Below are 9413 nucleotides of genomic sequence, written 5' to 3'. Positions count from 1 at the left end.
TTGGCCTTACAACAAGACCTATCAAAAGTTGTTGCAAAGTTTTTAGCATGCAGAGATCGTGGCATTCTCTCAACACGAATCATTGGATTAAACGTTCCCAATATGACCGGGCGTGACTGCGAATTTATGCGTCTCGCACAGCAAAAAGGACTTGATTGGACAAGCGTTTTACTGCCGATTAGAAGAAGACCAAGTGATGACCATATTTCTATACACCAGTCAAAAAGAGAAAAAAAAAAGAGACGTACCTATATTATTATGAGACAGACTTTACGCAAGAGCTTCTCAATTAAAATGAAATAACTGGGATTTATCTAAACTTTACTTCTGATTCGCTACATAGATGAATAACTCAGCGTTCATCGACTAAGGTTATTTAAATCTATATCAATAAATCTGAAATAACGATACCACAGGTACAGTAAAGTCAGAACATTCAGAAACTGACAACGAGGGTCGGTTGACATCTTAAACTTTACGAAAAAGCGATGATTTCAATTTTTAAATTGTGAACGTTCCATTTCTGTGAAGCGACATTCCAGCTGTGCCTTCACATTGAATATTTATACGATACGAAACGATAGTATAGGGCTTGGGTTTCCTTTCCTATTTTCTTGGTAGAGGGTTGCTACTTGCAAGGATGCTGATTACCAAGGGTTTCAAATGGTAAAGTTGGATGCATCCCTATGAAGGTTTTACGGACTCTTTGCCTTGTTTTAATGGGTTAGTGTTCTTAACAAACTTTATAACATAGCTTTCAGTAGTATATTAAAGTGCAATCTGTGTTGGCTTTCGTAAGATAGATTAATGTAAGATTTTTGAATTTTGAATTTTTGAATTTTGAATTTTGAAGTTTGAGTTTTTGAATTTTGAATGATCCTTCTCGGCTTTCGTAAGTTTCCTACCATTTCTAAACATGCTTTTTTTAATATCTGTCTATTCGAAATAAATTTCAATTTACTTCGTACTCCTAAATGTTTGTTGACTTTAGAAAAAAAAAAGTAAATTCAGACGTTCCATTCAGCATTGTTTAACAGATTAAAACCCAAGTGATTAGGGCTGGTAATTTTGCCATAAAAACCTATTCAAAGGTAGTTTAAGATGGAAATATCATTTACTTAGTTCGCTTAAGTCATGATTTATTACAGTTTTGAAATCATCTGCACTTTTGTACAACTGGAAAACTCAAATTAAGTGTCATCGACAAACAACCTACTTATTATGTTAATGACGGTAAACTTTTAGTTATTAAGTTGATATAAATTAGGAACAATACTGGGCCCTTTATTGAACCCTTAGGTACCACAGCAGACATATAAATACACCCGGACTATTAACCTTCATTAACAACTTTTGTTAACTGTTATCATGGTTATTGGAATAATGTTCGAACCATTTTAAAAGATTTCTTTTTGAGTCCTGAAGTCCATTTGCATTAGTAAATCTCTTTTCCAAACCTTGAAAATGCGTACGAAAAGTCAGGCAAAAACACTGCTACAGCTAAATTCCTTTTCTTCCAGTGAATTCAATATCAAGAGGTAGAACTCAAGTAGTCGGTGCACAATTGAGTGTTTTTGGCAGACATATTGGAATTCATATATTAATTTGTTTCTAATGAAACTGTTATGAACATACCTATTCACTTCTCTCCTCATAATTTAACCAAAACAACTTACATGATTTATGTACAAGACAATAAACGAAAATGAAATATCAAACGACAATCATTTGATAACTGAGATATATATGTATTTTAAAATATGTGTTTCCTAACATTGGAGCAATGGCGTAACAGCATAACATAACACACAAGAAAACTAATAAAAAGACTTTATACACAAAAAGTGCCTATCTTTTAGAAATAACATATAAAATAATTTTACATTTCAGTCATAACACATGTATCATCGTAGATTGTCGTTGTCATCATAATTGGTACTTCTGACATTGTTTTTATTTCTTTATCCATGTTTCTCCTACATTTATTTCTTTTTCCTGAAAAAAAAACCAAAGACATCGATGTGACCAATTAGGGAAATACATTTATGCAATTCTACTTGAATGCAGTTGGTCACATGTAAACAATTATTTAAAGAAATATTTACATAGTATTGTGTTAATTGTGAAGTCTCGCCTCTCATTGCATTTAAAATGCCTGCATTAAATTTGCATTTACCTATTTCTGATAAATATATAAGCTGTATTTCTTTTGTTTTAAAATAAACTATCAAACAAGGTTAAGGTTCGTCATAACCTTTTCGCAAATATCTGAATATGGCCGTATTTGCACCCAAAATTTCACTCTATGTACAGACAAACCTGTGCACCTGGAAAAGTTTTTAGAGCATGGCTGGACCTAGATAAATAAATTTAAAATGCATTTTAAGTTTCAGAATATAAAAAAAATAATTATATTTTGCTATTCATTTTTTTTCGTTCCTGCAGAAGGTGTTTAAATAAACTAAGTTGGGAAAGACATTTGAGAAGCTCCCCTCATATAATACATGTTGTAAGTTGTATTGATTTAAATGGACAAAAGATGGACAATAGACATCTCCAAACAATACGAGATTTAACTGTGTAACTGAGTGGACGGTATCAAATGAAACTCAAGTGTTAGTTTCAATATCAAGAGGTAGAACTCAAGTAGTCGGTGCACCATTGAGTGTTTTTGGAAGACAAATAAAAAGACAAACAAAAAGACAAACAAAAGAAATAAAAAAAAAAAAAAAAATTGGAATTCATATATTAAACTGTTATGAACATACATATTCACTTCTCTCTCCATCATTTAACTAAAACAACGTACATGATTTATGTACAAGACAATAAACGAAAATGGAATATCAAACGACAATCATTTGATAACTGAGATATATATATGTATTTAAAAATCTGTTTTTCCCAACACTGGAGCAATGGTGTAACAGCATAACATAACACACAAGAAAACTAACAAAAAGACTTTATACACAAAAAGTACCGATCTTTTAGAACTATATTGAATAATTTTACATTTCAGTCATAACATATCATCGTCGATTGTCGTTGTCATCATCATTGGTACATCTGACATTGTTTTTTTTCCTTTATCCATTTTTCTCCTACACTTATTTTTCCTTCCTGAAAAAAAACCCAAGACATCGATGTGACCAATTGGGGAAATACATTTATGCAATTCTACTTGAGTTCCGTTGGTCACATGTAAACACACATTTGAAAATATTTATATAGTATTATGTTAATTGTGTAGTCTCGCCTCTTATTGTATTTAAAATGCCTGCATTAATTTGCATTTACCTATTTCTGATAAATATACAAGCTGTATTGCTTTTGGTTTAAAACAGAATAATATTCAAGGTTAAAAATGAAAACAAAACGGTAATACTGGTGCTAGTAGTCTGTTGTAATTTATGTATTATTGTCATTTTGTTTATTTTCTTTTGTTTCCTATTCTGACATCGGACTCGGACTTCTCTTAAACTGAGTTTTACTGTGCGTACTGTTGTACGTTCGTTTTTTCTACATTGGCTAGAGGTATAGGGGGAGGGTTGAGATCTCAAAAAACATGTTTAACCCCGCCGCATTTTTGCGCCTGTCCCAAGTCAGGAGCCTCTGGCCTTTGTTAGTCTTGTATCATTTTTATTTTAGTTTTCTTGTGTATAATTTGGAGTTTAGTATGACGTCCATTATCACTGAACTAGTATGCATATTTGTTTAGGGGCCAGCTGAAGGACACCTCCGGGTGCGGGAGTTTCTCGCTGAATTGAAGAACCATTGGTGGCTTTCGGCTGTTGTCTGCTCTATGGTCGGGTTGTTGTCTCTTTGACACATTCCCCATTTCCATTCTCAATTTTATTAACCATGTTTGAGCCAGTTTAAAATTAAAACTGGACACCTTGCATACTTTTTCTTTATCTTATCAGTTTTACTTATTTTTCGTTTGATACATTAAAACAATTGTCGACTTAAAACTGGAACTTGTGTAAACATATATTTACATATCAGTTCCAGTTTAAACATATTGGTAGTGTGAAACGGGTGAAAGAGAACGTAGACTATTAAAGATTCCAAAAGGAAAACCTGTGATCTGCATTAAAACTAAATAAAAATACACCTATTTTAATAGAAGCCAAACCTTGTGAAAAGAATCAATCGTTAAATCAATATAAAAAATTTTTAAGCTCAAAAACATATTTTTTTTTTATTAAAAAGGGGGTACACACAGTGAGTGACAATAATTTATCTTCCTCGAGATCCTCATATACAACTATATGCGTTCTCTATTTTGCCAAACATAAATTATTCATGCTAAAACTCATTTACGCCGATGCTCCTTTTGTGCCATTTCAATATTTAAATTGTGTATCGATTGCACATATTAAAAAAGGTGTATTTATTCTTGAAATAACTGAACTCTCCCTTTATCAGGGCATTATGGATAATTAACTTATCGGTAACATTCTATAATAGAGATGCAATTATTAAGCGTTAGGTAGTTTAAAAAAGGTACCATGAGCCCGGAGGGCAAATGGTATCTTTGTACGATCGAAAGCTTGTCCATTAATTTTTTTTTATTTAAACCATTTTCAAAGTTACTGGTCTTTAATTAATTATATCCTGTTATCAGTGAGTTCAAACAATCACCTAATTTTCTCAAACAATGCACAAGAAACATACATTAAATAGAAGTATAAAGGTATTGGATTTTAATCATAAACCAAAAAAAAAAAAAAAAAACAAATAATAAAAATAACACGCGCTAATAGTATACTGAATCGAAATTTCCCTTGAATGATTATGTATCTGAAATTGTTTGGTTATCTACACAAAAGGCAAACGCGAATTTATTTTTAAGGATTATAATTATATGTACATCTATGCTATCAGTGTTTTAGGGAGAAATATAATTCGAGCCACATCACAATTTAAACTCGTACTGATGTGTGAAAATGCAGTTGATTCCCCCTATTTTAATTTATTTTGAAGGATATATCTGTTTTAGTACATACAATGTACATATATACTTTTCACTTTTTGGTCTTTTGGAAAATGTTGTTTGTGCTGTATTTAGAACCCTCTACCAAGAAATTTGTTTTACATGCACACGTATAAAAATTGCGGTTTTTATTCAACGCAATCATAGGTTTGAACGTTGTTTTCAATTTAGACATGTTTATATATTTTTTCGTTTGGGCTTGTATTATATTTTCCTTCGGGTTTATATGATCCGTTCATCCTATTTCGACTCTTTAAAATTCAAGAGTCTATCCTAAATTGAGGTAAATTATATGGCCTTCCAAATACCGTTTCGATCCCTAACATCACTGAAGAGACATTAATTGTCGAAATCCGGATATGGTGTACATATTTCTGCACCTCATGTTTGCGATAAACCATCTTTCCGCAAGTTTATTGCTTTCTGTTTGGTATTAAATTAATTATTAAGATCCATATTACATCTGGTGATCAATTTATTTGGCAATCACCAATGGCAGTCAGCAGGGTTTAAGAACATCAGTTGTTCGACCTGTTAGTCAAATTCGTTTTGTTAAAATATACTTTTCACTTTTTGGTCTTTTGGAAAATGTTGTTTGTGCTGTATTAAGACCCCACTACCAAGAAATTTGTTTTACATGCACACGTATAAAAATTGCGGTTTTTATCCAACGCAATCATAGGTTTGAACGTTGTTTTCAATTTAGACTTGCTTATCTTTATAAATGTATATCATGTATACTGTATGTTTTAAAACAGATGAAATCCTTCTAAACAAAATAAAATGAATAATGAACAATTTGAGTGTAAACATTTTCTTTTGAATTAGATGAAACAAAAATCGGAAAAAATCTGTTCACAATGCAAAACTATCAGCAATTAAAAACCAACTGTTCAGAGAACAATTGAAGGTCTTTCCACATCAATTTTTCTAAATAATTGATAAGAAGCTACTTCCAGTTTACTCAAAGTTACTTCTGGCGTCTAATCATAGGTTTCTTCATACTAATTCAAAAAATAAATGGTTTCTATATACTTTTGACTTTAAGAAGAAAGTTAATTTGCTACTTCCGGTTAAGTTAATGTCACTTCAGGTCTCAATGCCAATGAGACAACTCTCCATCCAAGTCACGATTTGTAAAAGTTATGTATGCCAATTTAAAAATATGTGGTTTCTAGGTACTTTTCCATAAAATGAGTGAAAACATTACTACTTCCGGTTCACTCAAGGTTACTTCCGGTTGATATTTTTCAAGGTCATATGTCCCATAAAATTTTGCAAAGGACCTTATAGTTTATTCATGTACCAATCTAAAGAAATTATCAATTTGTCTTAAAATAAAAAAATTCAGGGGCAATAACTCCTTTGATGTCATTGGATTGTTTCAGACCAAATGTATCATATCTTCATCACAAAAAAGCAAACAACGAATGGAAGTTTTTAACGACCTTGACTGGCTAAAAAAAAAAAAAAAAAAAAAAAAAAAAAAGCAAACATTTTGCACTGGTTCTTTTATATATAACGGTAAAAGTATCCGAGAAAATGAAAAAAACAAGCAAAGGACAAAATTGAGCACATGACATTGACCTTTGACCTCGACCTTATTTTGTAAGTTAGGACCCAGGAGCCTCAAATAAAAAGATTCTATCGTTACACGGCTAACGGTTTATGAGTTACAAAAACAAAACGACAGACTTACTTGGTAAAGGTAGATAACTCCTATAAGATTTCACCGGATCGCTTCGATCCAAATCAGCCAAAAATTCCAGAAGATGTAACGAACAAGTATGAAAAAGAATTGTGTCGATATCTTTATGGTTACGGAGGAGATGCACACTCATGATAAACAGTGTACAGGGAGATAACTCTTACACAGAAAATTGTTAGGATAAACATGGTCAAATTTAAAAGCACATAAACTGTTCGATACATTATATAAAATATCTAAGCGACATATTGCTAAACGAAAATTTGACGCAAGATCAAACTTTGGTGGAAGAAAAAAAAATAATAATAATGAAAAAAACCATTTGTTCAGAGAACAATTGAGGTCTTTCCACATTATATTTCTAAATTATTGATAAGAAGTTACTTCCGGTTAATCCAAAGTTACTATTGGCATCCAATCATAGGTTTATTTATACTGATTAAAAAAATATATAGATTCTATATACTTTTGATTAAAACTTGGGAGATAATTTGCTACTTCCGGTTACGAAAATGTCATTTCCGGTCTCATATGATAGCTTACTTTCCACTGATTCCGAAAATATATGTTTTTTTTTATATATTTTTCTTTCAAATGAGGGAGATAATTAACCACTTCCGGTTTTTAAAAGGCGATATTAGGTGTTATTAAAAGGTTATTGTATGTTGATTTTTAAAATAGATAGTTTGTAAGTATTTTTTCCCGTGAATTACTGCAAAAAAAGCTACTTTATGTTTGCACAAGGTCAATTCCGGTTGATATTTTTCAAGGTCATATGTCACTCAACCCTTTGGAAAAGACAATACGGCTTTAACATGTACCAGAATGAAATTATATTCGATTTACCTTAAATTTTATCATTTTAGGGGCAAGAACTCCTATAAAATATTATCAGATAGCTTTGGACCAAATATACCATTTCTTCCTCTCAACAACCCAAACATTTTGCATCAATTCTTTTGTATCTAGCTTTCATAGTTTGAGAGGAGTTGCACACACTATCAGAGGCAAAAATTTAGAATATGACCTTGACCTTTGACCTTGGCCTGATTTTCCAAGTTATGACTCAAGGATCTCAAAAGTCCTTAGGTCTTTACAGCTAACGGTTAATGAATTACACTGACATACCGATATAATAAATAGTGAAGGGTAGATAACTCCTGTAAAATGTCACCGCTACGATCCAAATTAGCCAAAAATTTCTGAGGATGTAACGAACAATTCAGAAAAAGAATTTTTGTCGGTATCTTTTTTTGTTACGAAGGAGATGCACACACAATATAAACAGTGAATGAATAGATAACTCTTACAAAGAAAATTGTTCGGCTTAGCAGGGTAAAATTTAAAAGCGCATACACTGTACGATACATTAAAAAAAATGTCTAAGCTACATATTGTGAAACAAAAATTTATCGCAAGAACAAAGTTTGGCGGAAGAAAAAAAAAAGAATTAAAAACTAATTGTTCAAAGAACAATTGAAGGTCTTTCCACATCAATTTTCTAAATTATTGATAGGAAGCTATTTCTGGTTTACTCAAAGTTATTAATAGGTTAAAGTATAGATTTCTTTATACTAATTCAATAAATAAATGGTTTCTATATACTTTTGCCTGAAATAAGGGAGATAATTGCCAAATTCCGGTTTAGAAAATGTCACTTCCGGTCTCATATGAGAGCTTTATTCACACTGATTCCAAAAATATATAGTTTGTATATACTTATGCCTGTAATAAGGGGGATAATATGCTACTTCCGGTATATAAAATGTCACTTCCGGTCTAAAATGATAGGTTAACCTATGATCATTCAAAAAATATATGGTTTCTAGGTACTTTTCCATGATATAAGTGCAAAAAATACTACTTCCGGTTCACTAAAGGTCACTTCCGGTTTATTTTTTTTAAGGTCTTATGTCAACCAACAGTTTGCAAAAGACCCTATGGCTTTATCATGTACCAAGTTGGAGTAATAATCAATTAACCTTAAATTGAATCATTTCAGGGACAATAACTCCTATAAGATATCATTGGATTGTTTCAGACCAAATGTATCATATCTTAATAACAATTAAGCAAACATTTTGCACTAGTTCTTTAATTTGTAATTTTAAAAGTGACAGAGGAGATCAAATAACAAGGAAAAGTCAAAATTTAAAATATGACCTTGACCTTTGACCTTGGCCTCAATTTAATTAAAATGAACCAAGGAACTCAAATCAATATACCTTAGGTCTCTATCACCTACCATTCATTCTATACATTTATATATCAATATAATTATACCCTTATGTCAAATACAGAAGGGGAAATAACTCTCATATGGAGTTTACGTATCGCTTCGGTCAGAATTGGACAAAACATCCTGAGGATATAACGAGCAATTTGGTAAAATAAATTTGTCGCTTTCTTTTACGGTTACAGAGGAGATGCGTGCACAAGGAAAACAGTGTTCGGGGAGATAACTCCTACAAAGAAAATTATTTGGTTTCGCAGGGTAAATTTCAAAGGCGCATAAACTGTTCGATATCATATACCAAATGTCTAAGCGACATATTTCGAAACAAATATTTATCGCAAGAACAAAATTAGGCGGAAGAAAAAAAAAAAAATTAAAAACCAATTGTTCAGAGAACAATTGAAGGTCTTTCCACATCAATTTTCTAAATAATTGATGAGAATCTAATTCTGGTTTACTCAAAGCTACTA

General features: G+C 31.6%; 1 long non-coding RNA gene across 1 annotated transcript in view; it reads right to left on the bottom strand.

Moving 5' to 3' along the window:
• Window positions 1-1630: 1630 nt before the first annotated feature.
• The window catches only part of LOC127703806 (uncharacterized), a 30396-nt gene continuing 22613 nt past the window's right edge, over window positions 1631-9413 (bottom strand). Inside the window, exons 2-3 of the long non-coding RNA XR_007983053.1 lie at window positions 3016-3123; window positions 1631-1995 (exon numbers count right to left, since the gene is read on the bottom strand). This is a non-coding gene — a long non-coding RNA (uncharacterized LOC127703806). The remainder of the gene's footprint in view (window positions 1996-3015; window positions 3124-9413) is intronic.

This window comes from Mytilus californianus, unplaced genomic scaffold (genome assembly GCF_021869535.1).
Source record: "Mytilus californianus isolate M0D057914Y unplaced genomic scaffold, xbMytCali1.0.p SCAF_51, whole genome shotgun sequence".
NCBI classification, from domain to species: domain Eukaryota; kingdom Metazoa; phylum Mollusca; class Bivalvia; order Mytilida; family Mytilidae; genus Mytilus; species Mytilus californianus.
This window is presented reverse-complemented; position numbering and strand designations above follow the sequence as displayed.